At 33.1% G+C, this 12725-nt stretch overlaps 1 pseudogene; it reads right to left on the reverse strand.

The window, feature by feature from the left end:
• Positions 1-8221, reverse strand: part of LOC107013494 — a 58154-nt pseudogene extending 49933 nt beyond the window's left edge.
• Between the last annotated feature and the right edge of the window lie 4504 nt (positions 8222-12725).

Genomic DNA, 12725 nt, shown 5'->3' on the forward strand with positions numbered 1-12725 from the left:
GGGGGGGGGGGGGAATTGATGTTATAGAAAGAGTCGAAGTAGAAGCAATTAACACTCCACATTGAACTTATGGTCCTTGTAATTAAACTTTTGCTTCAAAAATAGTCCGTCAACAGTGAAAAATTTTTCTCTGAGGAAAGAAGAAAAAGGGTTGATGTGGTTTGACGAATTTAAAAAAATCTTTGAAATGTCATTATTTCTCGTAATGTCTCAGAAATGTTTTCAATGGCCTCGCTCAGGAAAAATCCACTATGGTTACAGACAAGGAAAAGCTCAGGGCATTATTGTACAAATAAAAAAGTATGTATGTAAAAATTATTTATTTAGAATGTACAAAAAACAAAAAGAATTGTTAATTAAAATCTAAAAACAAAAATTCTTGACTTTGGTGTTGACCTTAGCCCGAGATGGATCCAGAAAAAAATAATTTAAGCCTATGAAACAATTGTAGGAAAACAGAACGAATAACATTAAGCGACATGAGAGAAAACACCCAACAAAGCAATAACTTACTTTTAAGTATGAATCCAAGTGTGGACTTCTTAAGATCCAAAAACTTTCTAAATCCAAAATATTGCCCCAAAATATTAGAGGAAGATGAAACGAAGGGTGTACAATAGCACAATACCAAGCTCCTATTTATACTAAAAATAGTAAAAGTAAAATTAGGTATAATTTTTTTTAAATAAATAAGTTTCCATATCAAACAAGAGAAGTAAATTAGGTATGCAATTGATTTTTATTATCAATAGATATTTTTAAATTAATAAATTTCCATACCAAACAAGATAAGTCAAATATAAAATTAGACATAATGAAAGTGACGGCTAAATTAGATATGCAAATGATTTTTTATTCTAATTGAGCTTATTTAAATAAATAATTTTCCATATCTAACCAGGTAAGTTAATTAAAAAAAGTGAAGATAAAATTAGATTTGCAATTATATTGACTATTATTCAAATTTTATTCTTTAAATCAACAAGTTTTCATATCAAACAAGGTAATTCATATGCAAATGTACCTTTTCCTAATTAATATATCTTTTAAAATACATAAATCTTAATAAAATATTATTTTCAAAGAGTTTTATGTATTTGTTTTCTTTTAAAACCTTTTAACTAATATAAAAGTGAAAAAACCAATTTTTTTCTTCTTAATCTCCTTTTATCAATTAAAATAGAATTGCATTTTATATTTTCTTAAGTAATATATGTCTTATATATAATATCATATTAATTGCATCACTATCTCTCATTTATATAAATATTAAAATATATTAGTAAAATAGAGAATATATTTATTTCTTAATCATCATTGCAATTTGCCAATAATATTCCTTAATTTTGAAGTTAATATGAAAAAATGGTCAGCAATAACTTTATTGATGATATTTTAGAGGTAATGTGAAGCAATTTAATAAACTATATCGTTTTATGCATTAATCATTATAATTATTGTATCTTAACTTTAAAATCAATAATTAATAAACGGTTATTATGCTTCAATTTCGAATATATTGAGAAGTATTTTTTCTTTTTTATTAGGAATCTTTTATCGTTATCTAAATAAAAAATAAATGATGGATTAAATATATCAAAATTAACGATGGTTACAATGTTTTTATTAGGAAAAAAATGTAGTAGAAAAAGCACATTTCTTTACCAAAAATAATAATAGGACATTTTTGGAACAAGCATTTTGACAATTTTCCTTATAACTTATCATAGTTAGATAATTTAATGAAGTAAAATACATCTACTCCTCTGTTCACTTTTAGTCATCCATTATTTCAAAAATAAATTTTACTTTTACATGTTATTTTCAACATATGAAGAAAACTAATTATTTTTTCTATATCTTATCCTTATTATAAATTACTTATTTCGCAAATCATTTTTTAAGACCCAAAGGTGACAAGTAAAAATGAACCGACACAATATTTATATTTATTTACATCACTTTAAAAGCATAAATATCCTTAGAAGTACCAAATAAGTCATAATTTGTTCTTTTTATATATATATTTATCATTAAGTAATGTTGCACACGTGCAAACCAAGTTCACTTAACTAGTACTTGTAAAATCATGAAGATCATTAGAAATGTTGATTAAATCTTTGTTGTCTTTCATTAAATGACTTTACAATATACAACTATTGTTTACTATTTTTCTTAAGTAAATGTCATTTAATTATTATCTTAATATTTAAAAGTTTGAAATTAATTGAAGTTATAGGATAGGACATTCTTATTAATTAGATAAATATAACATTTATATTAACATAAATTATTTTAGAGTTTGCTTCACATATCTTTTTTGTATCGATCTTTGGAGCTCGATGACCCTTTACTGTTCAACTTATTTCAATACCTTTATATATACAAATGTTTGAGGTAAAATAGCACAAATACAAGAAAACAAGATATATACAGAAATATATATCTACTACATTTTATTACTTAATTGGTACCTATGCAATTAAAATTCAAAACAATTTCTCTATGCATGAACTTTACACTTTACTGAGAAAAATATACAAATTAATTAACAAGAGTAAAGAAAAATTGAGTGATGTATGAAAGTTGGAGACACGAATGAACAAAATGTTGATCACGAATATAGCTCTAATGAACAAGATGTAGGCACTAATGATCAAGATGGAAGCACTAATGAACAACATTTAGGTTTTAATGAGTAAAATGATGTTCAAGATGGGGATGCTAATGAACAGAATGATGATAAAGATGCAGGCGTGCCTATGAACTGAATGAAGATATAGATCAACTAGGTGATAGGATAGTTTTTTAATATGAACCAACAAATGATGAACATTCAGACATTGATATACTTTGTTACTTCTATCTTTCATTTGAATGATTTTATGATTATTTCAATTTCTGCTTCCATTTTGTAGTACGAACTTGTAAGTATGTCTTCTTTAAGAAAAGGAATTGTCCATTTCTCAGGGTAGAAAAAGAGGCATGGAAATACATAAGAATTCTTGAATCGAAAAGAGATGTAAATTCAGTTCCTTTAGAATTGGTAGTCAATCTTAAAACTGGGAAGATTCATATTGCAGTTCTGACCAATATCAAAATACAAAAGTAATATAGGGGAAGGAGAAGATTTTTTACTTTGTTCATGACCCGTTCAAGCTACAACAAAGTAAGATACCTTCCATGAACATTCAGAGCTTGGAAAAGCCATTCTTCACTGTTTTGATTCAAGCAGTCAGCAGTGAGCAACTTTCACTTCCTGAAATCTCAAAAATACACAACAATTACTAAAGAACTTCTCATTGATACATTACATGACATAATTAAAAAATCTTATACATAGAAGGCACAACATGAAGTGCCATTCCTATCACGGTCAACATTTAAAACGCAGAAAAAATCGTTTTCATCAGAAATTTTCTGCTTTTTAGAGTACAAAATAAGCTTCATACCAATCCCCCTACTAACTATACTTGAGGCATGCATGTTTAAGGTGCTTCCGTTCAACTTTGATGCAGTGAACAATAGTAACAAATATAAAAGGATAGTTAACTAATCTGACGGCAGGATGGAGTACCTTCAAGTTATATATGTAGTCTTGTTGTTCATCTTGTATTGCTACGATACTTAGAACAAAACTTTGAAGAACTTGGTAATACACAACAAAGTTTAAGAACATTTTCACAACTAGAAAATTAAAACTAGTAGAGAAACTAGAATAAAAAACAAATTAGAAAAATATACGAAATATTTTTCTTAAAGAAGAATTATTTTCAATCTGTTTTTAAATAATCTTACTGATTCCAACAAACTTTGCAGAAATACGAAGTTACCAAAGTTTAATGAACCAGTGAAAAACAGAAAAATAGAAGAACATAAATTAATTCACAAATCTAAAATTTGAAACACATACCAGAATCTGGAAAAACAGAAAGAAGATCAAGCCCACTGAATGCATAGTGTCCCCTTAACGAAATTATTCCTCTCTAGTATCCGAGGTTTGATTTGAAATATGTCCTCCCAGTATAGAATGATCTCAATCACCAGTGTATTGATATCCAAAACGCTGGTGTCAGCAAACCACTCAACGGCAGTAAAGTACACTTAGAATACTAGAATTAGTAGTAGAAGAAGAAGTCTAGAAATAATATTATTAAAACGAGAGGAAATCCCTCAATTTATAGAAAATAAAAGATAATGCGAAAAGGTTCTTATTGTGCCTTACCGGAAAGGTCAAAAACTTTGGAAAAGTCACAATATTTCGGAAAGGCCATCACCTTTTATAAAAGTCACAACTTTTAATAAAATTCGTAACTTTTCATAAAAGTAGCAATTTTTCATCAAAGTCACAACACTAAATAAAAGTCGCAACTCATCATTTTCCATTTACACCTTTTAACACCCAACAATCCCCACATGAATGGGAATGACTCCAAGACAAAGAAACTGCTAAGTATGTGTACTTTAAAAGCAAGAATTAATTGCATCTGGATAAGTAGTTTTCCCTTTGAACTTTTCGTTGTGAACATATGTCAGATATACTTGGTAAATCGGTAGATGCGATATCTTTGAACCGTCGAGCTTTGGTGTATACCTAGACAACATTATGTCACATATTTCATGAGTGTATATAGAGATGGGCTTTTGACAATCATATTCTTCGAAGTGGCTTACACTTCACACTCACATAGGTGATTTCTAGTCGTGTCGCATAGATACACTATTTGGTCAACTCTGCCAAACTAGCAAATCCTTAAAACCATTAAGCTTTATTAACTCACTAACAAGTCTTAATTTTGTATCCTTGTTCCTGAGTTGTCTTCATCATGAGAATGGCTTGAGTTGGTTGACAATGTTGAACCGTCATTCACAACTTTTTTTTTCTCCTTGAATCTATCTCTTGGATTCTCCAGTCTGCCAGATAGAGTTATTGTCATGATGAATTGTTCTAAGTCGTAAATCCATTCCCTTAGATAATCTTTCAACTTTCTCTCTAGTTAGGCCTTGGGTTGTTCAATGAGAATTTCTTCCTCCAATTCTCCGTTTAAAAGAGTTGTTTTCACATCCATTTGATGAATTTGAAGGGCATATACTATACTTAACACAATTAACATCCAAATGAATGTATATCTTGTTACTGGAGAGTATATGTCGAAAAGATCAAGACCTTGTTTTTGTCTAAAACATTTGACAAAAAAGTCTTGCTTTATATTTATAAACAATTCATTGTCTTTCATTTTTTCCTTTTGATGGTTCACTTTGAACCCAAAGGTTTATTTTCTAGAGGAAGATTAACCAACTTCAAATAGAATTGCTCAAGATTGAACCAATCTCACTATTGACACCATCTGTCCAAACAGATGAGTCTACAGAAAACAAAAGAAATGTTCCAAAATCATATTCGAAGGAAGTAGATATCCTTTGACATTTACTACGCCTCTGAATCTTTATTAAGTGCATTCTCCTTTTGTTCTTGCCAATGTCGTTTACACATTTCATTAGACTATTCAAATCTAAGTTTACAGTTCATAGTCTAAGGTCCTATTTTAATCATTTTAGGAATAGGAACTTGGACTTTGGATTGACACCCCCACACTTTGAAATATTTCAAGTTGAATTTCCTACCTTTCCATTTTCATATGGAATAGATTGTTTCATGAACAAACAAAATTACTTTCTTCATGAAAAGACAAAATTTTGTGTTGTTCCCTTTGGCAGTAAGGATTGTTCTTCCACACAAGTCTTGTGGTAAACTCGAACTTTTAAATAATTCATCCATCATTTCTTGTAACATTCGGTTTTTCATTAGATTGAGGTGAATAGGGAAGCAGTTTGATGGATAATTCTACCTTTTGGACATATTTCTGCACAAGGAGATTTATACTCTCCATTCTTATCACTTCTTATATTTTTCCCAACTGATTTTAAACTTCGATATTATATTGTCTAGATATTTCTATTGCTTCATCCTTACCATTTATCAAATAGACATAGTCATTTCTATGCAATTGTCAATGAAAGTTATGAGATACTTTTTTTCTACCACGAGATGGTGTTGACTTCATATCACAAATGTCAGTGTAAATCAACTCTACGGGATTATAATTCCTTTCAACGAATTTATAAGAATGCTCAACATACTTAGATTCCACACAAATATGAAATTTTTATTTATTGCACTCAAAGTTACACAAACTTCTAAGTTGATCAGTTTTACTTATAAGGTCTTATAACTGACATGCCCCATGTTTTTAGGTCTCAAACTTTGACTCAAGCAAGGAAGAACAAATAAAAATATTGATTTTGAAAAGCTCTTCGCGAGGCATCTTTTCCTCACTAATATGGTGTTCCTATTTATAACAATTTTGTGTGATACATTGTAAAGAGTCATCACCTTATCAAATGTTCTTTTCAAAAGGACCATTCCATAACTTTCAATTTCATTGTTATAGAACTATCCATGAACAAAGTTTCATCGAGTCCAATAAATTCAATATAGTCCACATGTTTCTTTTACAAAACATAAGAAATGACTATTCATCGATATTCATGCCTTTGCAAATACTTTTATTATAATAGAAATATCTTTTCATCAAAATCATAACATTTTAAGTGATACTTTTTCATAAAAGAACACAATTATTTTGAACAAATATATATAAAATTTGGTAGTTCCATACTAGTTACACCATATACTAGTAATAGAGAAACTCAACAACCACAATAACAAATATACTCCAAGAATTTTGTGGGTCTAACATAATACAAAAGTATCATTGAGTTTCATATATTTTGCTCCAAATTAAATTAGAGACCAACTCTGATTTTCTCTTTATCATAATCAAAGAACCCCCACATTTTAAATGTGATCTCAAAAATATTTTTCAAGTATTTAAAAATATTTTTTTACATATTTTCTTAGACTATTTAAATTTTCATTGCAGTATGAAATCTCTTTTAGAAATATTATTCTACAAAAGAATTATATTGCTTCGATTTTCTTTGACAATTTTTACATAGTGTCAGGCACAAAATCATAAACTCTAAGTAACTGATATTTTTTCCTCTATCAATATAGACATATAGAATACTAACAATAAAGACAAAAAAAATTGTGCAAATTTGTTTCGATATACCAGTGAAGTTTAAGAAAGTCAAAAGTACAACATTGATTTATTATGTGAAGTTTTCATATAAATCAATTGCATAGTCTGAGTACCACATCTGGAGATTTCTCTTGCTCTTGGCGGCTAGTGATTGCATAGAGGCGATTTGCCCCTCCACCGGTACAAGAAGCAGCTCCTATGAGTACAACCTTGTTTGGTGGATCAACTGACGAAGATTGGGCTCTGTTGCCCGGATTTTCACCACCATTCTTATTATTAGGGCATTCTTTCATTAAATGACCCTCTTAAACACACTTGAAACAACAAATCTGGCCACGACATTTGCCCGGGTGGATTCTACCACATCTACCACACGCAAAACTCCCCACTACCTTTTTGTGCCATACTACCTTGAGTTTGGGCCGGGCTAGCCTTGAAATGTTGTGAATTGTGACCACTATACTCACCTCAGTTTCTGGGTGCAGGTGCACTAGCAGATGATGGTGAATTCCCCTTTGATTTTTGGAATTGTGGTCGGCTTGAGCCACCTTTTTGTTAGCAAGACTCATTCTCAGTCTTCGCCTTCTTGTTTCGGTACTCTTCTCTATCCTTCACCTTCTTTTCTTCAACTTGTTGAACGTATACCATTAGCCTATTATATCTATGTCACCTATCAACATGAAAACCCTATCTTCCTTACTTGAAGCACGACCCAACCCTGCAACAAACAGACTCATTCTACTCCTCATGTATTTCACCATCTTCGAACCATAGCGAGATAGTTGGGTGAACTTCAACCCATATTCATGGACACTCATGGAGTTCTGTTTCAGAGTAAGGAACTCTCTCACCTTGGCTTCATTCAGTTCACGAGGAAAGAACCTCCCCAAGAAGGCTTCCTCGAAGAAATCCCAACTTGGATGTGGTGCACCTTCAGCCCTACCATCCTTCCATTGATCGAACCATGTTCTAGCCACACCTTTCAGTTGGTATGAATCCAATTCAACCCTCTCAGCATCGACCACATGCATTACCTCATACAACTTCTTCAACTCCTCTATGAAGTTCTTCGGATCTTCAGTAGTGTTTGATCCGGTGAAACTAGGGGTATTCATCCTAAGGAACTCACGAACTCTCGAGGTCTCAGCTCCTTCTTGTCAAGCAGCTCTCTGTTGCCCAACCTGATTGGTCACAAGCTGATTTAGCATTTGGATAGCTTCTCGGAATTCAGCATTGGTAACCTCTCTTTGGGGTTTCACATTTGGTGCATTTGAAACCTGTTGTTCCTCAACATTCCTTTTTGGTCGACCTTTGAATGTTCTTCTATGAGGCAAGATAATCTGGAGAAATATGTGTAAGCACAAATTAGAGAGAGACTTTAGAGATAAACTCTTCGCAAGAAAGGAACATGAAAGAAGGGATACATTCCTAAATGTTGTAGCCTCATAATCACAGATGTGGCGCGCTTCACACCGATGACTAAGACTCTACATACACGACATCATAGACTCCCTAGGACTCTTGAACTATGTACTCTGATACCAAGTTTGTCACGCCCCGAGCCACACCCTGGGCGGGACCGACACTCGAAGACCATTGCTGGCCCTCAAGCGAACCCCTGTCCTAGTTACTTATATCAGCGGAAGACAGACCTTAACTTTGACACGAGTAAAGCATAATAAAAGGGAAAAATATGTCATGCCATAACTTTGGACAAAATGGCACTTGAGTCTTAATAATTGAAAACAACTCCAAACAGAAATACTATAGTCTACGAAGCCTCCAAACTGTCCACAGAGGGATGTTGGGACAGACCCCACAACATCCTCAAAGCTAAGATAATATAGAAGATGCAAAGAGGCTCACCACAAACTCTGAAGCTCAATCTGGATCAACGGAGCACTGCGTGTTGATCCTGGGTACCTGTGTCTGCATCATGAAATGATGCAGGGCAACTGGTATCAGTATATTAAATGTACGAGTATGCGAGTTGGAGAGCTAAACGACGACTTAAGCTTGAGGGGATTAGATGAACTTACTTTGGTTCTGCTCAACTCAAGAATATACTTAATTCAAGTGATATACATATAAAGTAGTTTAAATCGCATGCAAGATGTGTGTGTGTATATATATATATAAAGCTCATAAAATAGTGAGAACAACATAGTTCGTTAAAGAAAATGCAATAACAAAATAAACTTTACTTATATAAGAAAGTAATATCACCTCTATGGGAGTTTCTCTAACCGACAACCATCACTATGAGTTTAAGTGATGATACAACGTCTTACCTCACATTTTAGGAGGACCATCCTACACCTTTTCATCGGTATAGGACCTTACTAAACTTAGTGGATCCACTATCTCTCCTTATGTGATCATCTAAAAAGTATGACATGTCAATTCCCATGTTGGCTACATGGTTTACATGTTGAGTTAATATGAACTCTCATCTCCATATCGGTGCTCAATACTACTCTCAAAAATGTACTTTAGTCATACTTTTAATAAAACTTCCTTCCTTTGGGTTGAGATAATTTACTGAACCCATTAGCTTTAAAAAACTCCTTTTGAAATCAATGTTCTCCTTTTAGTTCAAAACTCTTTTGGAACTTCTAGTTCCCCTCTTTACTCAAATGTGAAACATTTGTAAAACTCTAGGGAATACTTAGTTCCCTTATAGCTTTTTCAGAAATGAATTCAACTCTTGCTATTTACTTAACCTGAACTTTAAGTCTTAGGGAATACTTAGTTCCCTTATAGCTTTTTGAGAAATGAACTCAACACTTTCTCTTTAATTAACTTGAACTTTAAGTCTTTAAAACAAAGTGAAAACATTTGTGAAAGACTTTAGAGAACTTATAACTTTACTTTGACTTGCTTCTTAACCTCTAGACTTTGCTCTTAACTTCTTTGACTTTTCATTCTTAACTTTCCTTGCATTGAATTATGGATTCAAGGATCATGATCTCATGTTTATGGATGATTTCATGATGTTTATATGTACCTTAGAGTGTTGGAAACAACTAGAAATGAGGGGTACATTACTTAGGAACTAGTACGAAAAGATAGGGAAAAATCGGGGCCTCCAGGGGGTCCTGGCGCTCTGAGAGGCGCAAAGCGCCATAGCATGACGAACAGAGGCTGTCCTCAGGAGCTCTAAGAGCCGCGGATCACCAGATCCTGACAGACAAACTCTGTCCTGAGGCGCTTTGGAGGCGCGGCACCCCAGCATTTCCCCAACGGGTTTTTCGACATTCTTCTTTGTTTTACATCTCTAAACCTTCCCAAATTCCCAAATATCCCACCCCAAACACTTATGATCCCTAATTAACTTATTACCCAATGATTTGGACTCACAAGAAATTCTAAAACATGAATTACAACTAACAGTGATCAACTACAATCCAATCAACAAGAACGTAAAACTTTCTTTCAAGAATACAACCTCTAACATGAGTTAATTCATGAACTTGACTAATTTGAATGAAATTGGTGTGTGGTTGAAGTAACCCAACAGAAAAGAGCCTACATACCTTGTTAGGATCACCCCGACGAAAATCCACGAAGCTTAACTTGGTGTTCTTGCGTATTTTTCTTCCTTCTCCTCTTTTCTTCTTCCTTTCAAAACCCTAGTCTATTTTCCGAGTGTGTAAACTGAATGGGATCAGTTTAGACCCTAACATATTACTCTAAAACGAAATAATTAATTGACTTAAGAAAAAGACCAGAACCCCTTACTAAATCCAGTTTGGAACTTTCCCTGCTCAACATCCCATCTTCCGAAGGTCATATCTTACTCATACAACCTCGAAAATTTGCAAACTTGGCGTCGTTAGAAAGATTTTCCAACGATCTTTCCATCCATATACAGAACTCACCCCAATTCTTCCTGATATAGAAGTTATGACCTTTTTAAAATGACCAAAACTTACTTTTGAAATCTGGAAATTTTCCAGATTTCCTTACTTATTTCCAAATTTGATTTTTTTCTTGGTTTTCTTAGCTTAACCTTATTTTATCTAGAATCCAAGACGTTACACTTGTTGTCTCCCTATTATATTGTGCTTAATCGTAATGCTAAGTCGGTGACTCTAGAAATTCCAAAAAGAGAAAAATAAGAGTGAGAAGAGATGTACAAGCCTAAGCAAGCTAAGATTATATCATCCCTCCGGACTAGTAAACTGGTAGAACAAGGTGTACAAGCCCAAACATGTAATTGCTTGTTTATGTTACACTAGTGGAATAGCCGCGTGATCTGACCAGTACACGGTGGTTGTGTGTTGATTCTGCACTTGCTCTTATTTTTCTTGAGTATAGAGAATCTTTATGCGACTATTGACAGACCCCACTTAGGAGATTGGTGATCTCTTCGAGTTCAAGAATGAGTCACATCATTCGGACTGCCATGGATTCTCTTTAGTCTATGTCCACCATTTTTGGACCTAGACCTTGTTTTTAGTTAATTAGATAGTTCACAAGAAATTCTTGTTAGATTTGGTTCTCGTTTCTAGTTTTGGTACATTGACTTTCTGATTCTAGGTTTATCTTCCGCACTGTTAGCTAGTTGTTAGACCATTGTTTAGTAATGGAACCTTACCTTTAGTTATTTAACTTGCTTCTGTAACTTAAATGTCTTAGTTTTAAATTTCTTGATTTAGCCGGATGGTAGTAACAGTTCTCCCACTGAGTAGTTAATGTGGGTGCCAATCACGGCGGTCTGGATCGTGACACTAGGGCATAGGTGTTCCCCATAAGCTCTTAACATAGTTTTCTTAATAATAGTAACTCTATCTTACTATTATCATGCAAGGTAGATAAGTTAGGTATTCCTAAGTGATTGGTCCTCCAAGTAGGGTTTTTCACCACGTGACTTGATCCGTCTACGGGTGAATGCTTTATTAACGCTTACCCTTAACCCAAGATAAGCCTTCACACTATTAGGGTCAGGCTATTAGATAGCGGCAAAACACATCTAAATCTTCGGTGTTTAATCTCTTGTCATTTGTTACCTCCTTGGTCCGGCAAGTAGGAATGAGGTGAGTTATAACGTTGTGCACCACTAGAAAGTATTCTAACGAAAGAATTAATAATACATGCATCAACACAAATTTAGAATTACTTAATTATAGTCATGCGTTGTTAATTACTCATGGTTCACACAACCCTAGTTGTGGATTTAGCTACTCATACTTGAGAATTCACAATTCATAATAGGGTTAATGAGATAAATCATGAACTTACAATTAAAATAGACGGATATTGTAATCTTGAATTGAAAATCAAACGCAAATATCATAAACAAAGCTTTGAGAATATGTCGAAAATGTTTGCAAAATAATCTCAAAATAGAAAAAAAAATCCCAAAAAGTCTAACAACCCAAAAATGAAAAATACAACTTAAATTTATAGAAACTAAATCTTAGGAAAAGAAAATAAAGGGAAAATTTGTCTGAGCAGTTTCAATATAGAATTGGAGCTCCTCTTCTCTGATTCAATCGACGATCAACATCCATGATCCAGCAGTCAGACTAGGATCTGTTATTTGCATATGTGGTTCCACACTTTGGTCAAACTTCCTTGAACAATTGACCCATGGCTCCCACCTACGGCTCGTGA

The sequence above is a fragment of the Solanum pennellii genome, chromosome 3, assembly GCF_001406875.1.
Source record: "Solanum pennellii chromosome 3, SPENNV200".
Lineage (NCBI taxonomy): Eukaryota > Viridiplantae > Streptophyta > Magnoliopsida > Solanales > Solanaceae > Solanum > Solanum pennellii.